Source organism: Littorina saxatilis, linkage group LG17, assembly GCF_037325665.1.
Source record: "Littorina saxatilis isolate snail1 linkage group LG17, US_GU_Lsax_2.0, whole genome shotgun sequence".
Classification (NCBI taxonomy): domain Eukaryota; kingdom Metazoa; phylum Mollusca; class Gastropoda; order Littorinimorpha; family Littorinidae; genus Littorina; species Littorina saxatilis.
The window spans coordinates 36,572,617-36,580,371 of NC_090261.1; positions in this window are offsets into that span (position 1 = coordinate 36,572,617).

Genomic DNA, 7,755 nt, shown 5'->3' on the forward strand with positions numbered 1-7,755 from the left:
TGCTGGTTTTCATTGTTTGTTGCTGGTTTTGATTTTGTTTTGTCTGTGTCGGTCTGTGTTGTGTGTGTTTGTGTAAAAGAAAAACGCCATTTTGTTTTATATATATATCATTAGTTTGTGTAAAGGTTTGTTTTTTGAAAAATGTAATGTTACAAGCTCTGTGTTTGTTTGTCTGTCTGTCTGTCTGTCTCCCTCCCTGCCAGTGTATATGTGTCTGTGATGGTGTGTGTGCGTGCGTGAGAGCATGTTTGTGTGCGAGAGCCGAGCGTACGCCCGCCTTCGTGAATCTATGTTATTTTTTTTTTCCTCCGAAAAAGAAAATGTTCATAAATGTATTTTACACAAACACGCACACACACACACACACACATACACACACATACACACACACACACACACACACACACACACACACACACCTTTAGGTCATCGACGCGCATCATTTTCTTGCAATCCAGTAGAGTTCAAATGTTATTATTGTGTGTCGTCTATTCTTATCCAAGCCCGTGAAGAAATCACCGCGGGCATATTAATTTTTTTTATATTTGAGTGGCAAAAGAACAGCTAGATTTCGCTTTTTGATCGTTCTACAAGCTAAAACCACATAACGCGAATGATTTCCTCATTTTTGGCTCACGTAAGTGTAGCCTATGCGATGCTAACTTTTGTCTGTCTGTGCGTGTGTATGTGAGTATGTGTGTGATAGAAACTTTAACATTTGACTGAACACCGAAATACTAATTTTACCTGGTTATTATCCAAGCAACAGCATCAAAGTATTGAAGCAATGATCAACATTTCGTCGGCACGTATGTAGTTAAAGTGTGTATCCAAAGAAAACGGGTGGTGGTGTTTTTTTTAGGGGGGGGGGGGGGGTAAAAACAGGTGACTGGTTTGTGTCGTGTGTGGTATGTAGACCAGGTCAGGGGTCAAGGTTAAGTCAGATCACGTGAAGGATTGTGGTATAGATACAGTTCTCACCCAGCTGCAGTTCGCCGATTCGGGGAAGACGATTTCACATTGTTCGGTTTCGTAGCCCCAGAAAAATAGATAAAGAAGATACCAAAGGAGATTTCCTACAGGTTGATCTGCACAGCGTGTTTCCAATGTGTGCGCGAGGAAGCGCTGTCGAAAGCGCAATGTCGATCTGGCAGTCGTGTCCCCGTAAGTAGGCTACAGACAGACAGATCTAGATCTAGTGTCTCCCACTCTTGCACCGTGTCACCTATGCTTACTGTGTGTGTGTATGTGTGACGGAGTGAATGAGTTTGTGTTACTGTTTGTCGATTTCTTACGAGAGCCGTGAAGGCTTCGCCTCTTGTTACTAAGTAGTTTTACGGTAATTAACCATACAACGTGATTTCATTAATAAATGCCGTGTTCATTTTTGAACATCTACAAAAACATTGATTGGGTGCGGTCAGCGCGATACGCGTGTTACTCAGTTAATCAGAAGATATTACATGAATCTAAATACACAGAAAGATGAAAAGACAGAAAATATTAAATATCTGCTGTTTTTAATTGTTTCCATCATTAAGTGACTGGAGTGGCAATAACAAACTTCATTAGAAAATATTCTGGTCACCATGGTACATTCATCACAGGAATGACAACGACTAAGAAATACATGTCACAATTGTGCGCACTTTTGCAGTACAAATGATTTCGTTGCGTTGCATGTGAGAAACAAATGGTCCAAACCGCTCTAAATGTTTGCGACACGTGCAACACTGAAGAGCCACGGTAAGTGACAGTTCTGCAGAACCAATCTCCTGGCACGCAAGAGAATTTCAATAACAAGCACTGAAATAACCAAGCGATGTTCATACTCGTGAAGATGAAGTTAAACTATTTCGAGTGGAAACTGTATGCAGGTCAGTACTTGGTCATTCTGGTCACGCAGCGGTCCTTCATTGAATATATTCAGCTGAAATGAGAGAGATCATAAATAAGGAGCGCAGGTTAATAACAATGCGTGGCACTTTAACGCTGTAAATTCATCTTGAAAAATGAGAGACAAAGGAAATTAAGCACTCGCTGAATATTGACTCTATCGGATTTTTACGAAGTGTTATTTTACCGGCATTGGCAGCAGTGCATCAGTGCACGTCCTTATTGCTAATGGGCAGAATATGCCTGCGCAGAGTCAGCGGCACAGACGACGCACTGCATATTATTATGGGGGCCAGGAGGCCCCCATTCATACGTTTAGTTTCGAGGTTGACCATGGGCAGCGCCATTTTGTTGTGAAATACGTCATCAGTTTGTGTACACAGGAAGTTGTGACATCCGTCACCCTATGGGAGGGGTGAAGGCAACATTGTTCATCAGTAGAAAGTTGTGAAATCCGTCACCCTATGGGAGGGGATAGGGATAATGACGAGCACTTGGCCTGGTTGTTGGGTTTTTTTCACGCAACGTGTAGCGGGCTGAGATAATCTGCAGTGCGTCGTCTGTGCCGCTGACTCTGCGCAGGTATAATCTGCCGCTAACGTTAAATAAACGAATACCTTCTTTCTGTATTGATTGAGGAACGAATTAAGGCCCTGCAGTCTAAAACATAGAAGGTACCGGCTTTTTGTCCGAATAAGTTTTTTATGAGACTCATTTCTCTTCTGTAAAATGTTCGATTTTCATTTAAAAACAACTTCCTTCGTTCTTTATTCCTAGGGCATATTAATGATTCCATTGACAGAACGGAAGAAATCAAAAAAAATATGCTTATATATGTTTATGTGTGCTTGTGTGTCTGTCTGTCTGTGTGTTTGTAAGTGTGTCTGTTTGTGTGACTGTGTGCGTGTCTGTCTCTGCGTCTGTCTGTATCAACTTATGTGTTTGTGGGTGGGTTTTTTTTCTGTCTGTCTGTCGTTCTCCTTGTGTGCCTGTGTGTCTGTGTGTTCGAGTGGGTCATTCTTGTCCGTGTGTGCGTGTGTGTGCTTCTAAGAACTTCGTCTGTGCGCCTGCCAAACTAATCACAAAGCCCCACCAACCTGTGACATAATAGGGTTGATAAAGACAGTAGAGGTGTATCCGTGCAGGGGGCCCGGATAGCTCAGGTGGTAGAGCACTGGACTTGTGATCGAAAGGTCGCTGGTTCGAATCCGGGCCGGGACGGACACGGATCAACTTTATGTGCAGACGCAGAGACGGTATCCATCTCCCACCCCCGTGTCACAACAATGGCACGTTAAAGATCTTGGTCATTCTACCATAAGTGCAGATGGCTGATACCACCTAAACACGCATACATCAAAAGCCGTGAGGGCGTAAAAACTCGAATCGTATAAACCAATTCATATCCAATAATGGGCAATTAAGATCTGACGGACAATAAGCCCCTTAAAATTTACATCCGTGCAGGACATTCGCTGCCAGGGGACAAGGGCTCTCAAAGCGGTCGCACGAGTGTTCTCCATTTCCATTTGTATGGGTACCAGCATCATGTCGCGAAAATGGGATGGGGCGAAACGGGATTGCGGCGAAACGGGATGTGGTGCTAATGGTACATCATATGGTGGTAAAATGACACTTGGCCTGTGAAATGTCACACAATGGGATGGGGGTGAAATGGGATAACGGCGAAACGGGACTAATAGATTCCTTGACTTTGGGGTAGCGTGACTCTGTTACTGCTAGCTTTCCACTGGGAGGAAGCGACCCGAATTTCCAAGCGATGGGACAAAAAAGTAATGACATTTTTTTTTCTCAATAGATCCCTTCACTTTGGAGATAATGAGTTACAAATCGCGGGGAGGGGGGTAGAATCAGAGTATAACGGCGTGTGTCTATCTGTCTGTGCATGTGTGCGTGTGGCGTCACTGATTCTGCAAAAAGCGTGCATGCCATGTGAGTGACATGTGATTTTTGAGAGTGGATGCTAATCCTAACCCGAGACTGTATTATGAGCTATTTTACACTTTTTCTAATCTTTTTCTATGTTGAAAAAAGGGCTACCCCCGAATATTGTAACAATTGTTACAATTGTGACATCCGTCACCTTATGGGAGGGGTGAAGGCAACAATGTTACATTATTCGTTTTTCTTACATTATTCGTTGTATCAGGCGTCGGCTGTTGGCTTGGCCGCCGTCACTTCTGTCGCTGTGAGAGGGAGTTTGTGTCAGTTTAAATTTTTGTGTGTGTAGCAGTTGTGTGTGTGTGCGTGTGCGTGTGTGTGTGTGTGTGTGTGTGTGTGTGTGTGTGTGTGTTGTGTGTGTGTGGGAGTGGTTTTTGTGTGTGTGTATGGGTGAGTGTATGGTGTTTGTGTGTGTGTGTGTGTGTGTGTGTGTGTGTGATTCTGTGTGGGTAAGTGTGGGTATGGTGTGTGTGTGTGTGTATGTATGTGTGTATGTGTGTGTGTGTGTGTGTGTTTTATTCATAAGACCTAAAACAAATTCAAATTGAAGGGGGCATGCAAATTATAGATACTAACCGGAGCTTATGTTGTTAAATAGTATCTATAAAATACAGTTTTGTTTGAATTGTATCATTAACAAACAACATTATCTCTCTTATCTGAAGTGTTCCACTTATGAACACACGTTTTTGTAAACCAGGAATGAACACAGTGTGACATGGTACATAATTTTACTGGCACAAGTTGCACATAAAGTGAACACTAGCGTTCAGTGTTACCGTCAAACTTTGTTCTTGGTCTTCCGGAATACGGGCACCAATTCTGATTGCGATCTGAGAACTCCAAGTTTGGTTCTATTGAACTCACAGCACTATGCGTTTATGGGTTATTCTCCGGAGCTGTGTACCAGTGGAAGCCATGTTACGAAGTTCACATTTCTTTTCTAAACTGACATTTTAGCTATACACATTGATTTCAATAATAAGAACTGGTTCCATGTATATCCTTAGTCTGCAGAATAAAGAATCAGAAATACTTGCACATTTTGTTTGGCTACGTTCAGTAAATTATTAGGGTTTTAAATTATATCAACTTCGTATCCTGGAAAGCAACGTTTGTGTCATGGATTTGGACACTAACAATTATGATGACAAAAATAAAATGTATATATATACAATGTTTTGTGTTGCATGTCTGTATCATTATCTAATTGGAGTATTACTGAAAAAAGTAAAGTTATAATCATTTAAAGGACTGAAAATGCATGTCACAAAATGCTACACAGCTCTGGAGAATAACCCTTATACAAAATCAGAGGAAGAAGATTTCTTACTGGGAATGAAGGTCAGCTTGACCGTGACGTTGTGACCCCGAGGGAACTGACAGATGTGTTGAGAGGTGTAATAGTTATTACATGGTGTGATATCCAAACTTACCACACGCGCTGTCGAATCTGTAAACAACAATGAGAAAAAATTAAATGTTTGGAGCGTTTGGTGTTGTAACATTGTGTGTTGAACTGTTAAAACTGTATCTTATACATTTAACCATCACATTTTACGGAACGCCGTAAAATAAAAAATAAAAAATAAAAATAATAATAATACGAATATGTGTAACGCGCACATATCTCACCAACAGGCGACTCAAGGCGCACATACACTCATTCACACACACACGGAGACTTAAAGTCACTAACACACACACACACCATCAACCATTAAATATGTACAGTTATTCAGGGTGGGATGGGGGTGGGCAGTGTAGAATGCATGGATTATTTGGAAAAAAGGAATGTCTTGAGTGCAGATTTGAATGATTCGAGGGACTGTTGTTGACGGAGGGGGAGAGGTAGTGTGTTCCATTGGCTAGGTGCTTGGAAAGAAAATGAGCGTTGACCTGCTGTTTTGAGTTTGGTGTGGGGGATGTTGAGCTTAAGGGAGTCGGCAGATGATCTGAGTGCTCGTGAAGGGACATAGAGAGAGAGAGAGAGAGAGAGAGAGAGAGAGAGAGAGAGAGTCAGAGAGATAGGCAGGGGCGAGACCATGGAGGCATTTGTAGGTGAGAGTGTTGATTTTGTATGTGATACGGGCTACCAGTGGAGCTGATTTAGGAGGGGGTGATATGGTCTCTCTTTTTATATTTAGTCAAGTTTTGACTAAATATTTTAACATCGAGGGGGAATCGAAACGAGGGTCGTGGTGTATGTGCGTGTGTGTGTCTGTGTGTCTGTGTGTCTGTGTGTGTGTGTGTGTGTGTGTGTAGAGCGATTCAGACTAAACTACTGGACCGATCTTTATGAAATTTGACATGAGAGTTCCTGGGTATGAAATCCCCGAACGTTTTTTTCATTTTTTTGATAAATGTCTTTGATGACGTCATATCCGGCTTTTCGTGAAAGTTGAGGCGGCACTGTCACGCCCTCATTTTTCAACCAAATTGGTTGAAATTTTGGTCAAGTAATCTTCGACGAAGCCCGGGGTTCGGTATTGCATTTCAGCTTGGTGGCTTAAAAATTAATTAATGACTTTGGTCATTAAAAATCTGAAAATTGTAAAAAAAAATAAAAATTTATAAAACGATCCAAATTTACGTTTATCTTTTTCTCCATCATTTGCTGATTCCAAAAACATATAAATATGTTATATTCGGATTAAAAACAAGCTCTGAAAATTAAATATATACAAATTATTATCAAATTTTTTTTTTCGAAATCAATTTAAAAACACTTTCATCTTATTCCTTGTCGGTTCCTGATTCCAAAAATATATAGATATGATATGTTTGGATTAAAAACACGCTCAGAAAGTTAAAACGAAGAGAGGTACAGAAAAGCGTGCTATGCAGCATAGCGTAACCACTACCCCGCTCGCGCGCTCTGCAGTGAGCGGTGGACCACGAGTATACGGTCTTGCTGCGTTGCATTGCGTTCAGTTTCATTCTGTGAGTTCGACAGCTACTTGACTAAATATTGTATTTTCGCCTTCCGCGACTTGTTCTTTCGTAAGACAAGACGGGCAGGGCTATTTTGAATGCGTTGGAGACGAGAGATAGAGGAAGACCCGCCAAGACAGAGTTACAATAGTCAAGACGTGAGAGAATGGTGGAAGTGACCTGTTTGGCGGTAGCATCTGTGGTGAGGTACTTGCGGATAGTGGCGATGCGGCGGAGTTGGAAGTAGCAGGTGCGAGAGACAGAAGAGATGTGTTGTTTCATGGAAAGGGTGTTGTCTAGAGTGACTCCGAGATTTTTGACAGCAGAAGACAGAAGGGCAGAAGAGTCAGAGAGTTGAAGAGAGTCGGAGGTGGCTTTGGAGAGTTTGGATGGTGCCTATTAGAATAGCTTCAGTTTTGTTGCTATTGAGCTGAAGTTTGTTTTCTGTCATCCAATTCTGCACGTCAGTGATAGTGTCAGAGATAGAGGAAAGAATTAGAAGAGATTCAGACTGGTCGGGGGAAGAGCTGTTGTGAAGTTGAGAGTCGTCGGCAAAAGAGTGGTGGAGAACGTTGTGTCGGTCAAGGATGTGGTCAAGAGGTTGAGTGTATGCATGCACCTTAACCGGGTACAATTACAGGTACACTCCTTCCTGTGTAAATGATTTAGCTCACAATCGATGCATCTCAGATCTGGTCAGGCTTTTACATGGAATAATCCACTTGGACAAATACCAAAAATGAACAACCTCGTTGCTTTCAGTGCAGAGTGGGATTTTGTTTTATCATTTAATTGTTTCATGAATAAAATCCCGCTCTCCACAGACAGCAGTCAGGGTGTCGATTGTTGGTATGTGTCCTAGTGGACGGTTGGTCTTGTTCCATGTAAATGCCTGGCCAGATCTGAGATAGTGAACAGAACGGGAACGACTGTATCTTTAACATTGCAAAAATACGCATCGAG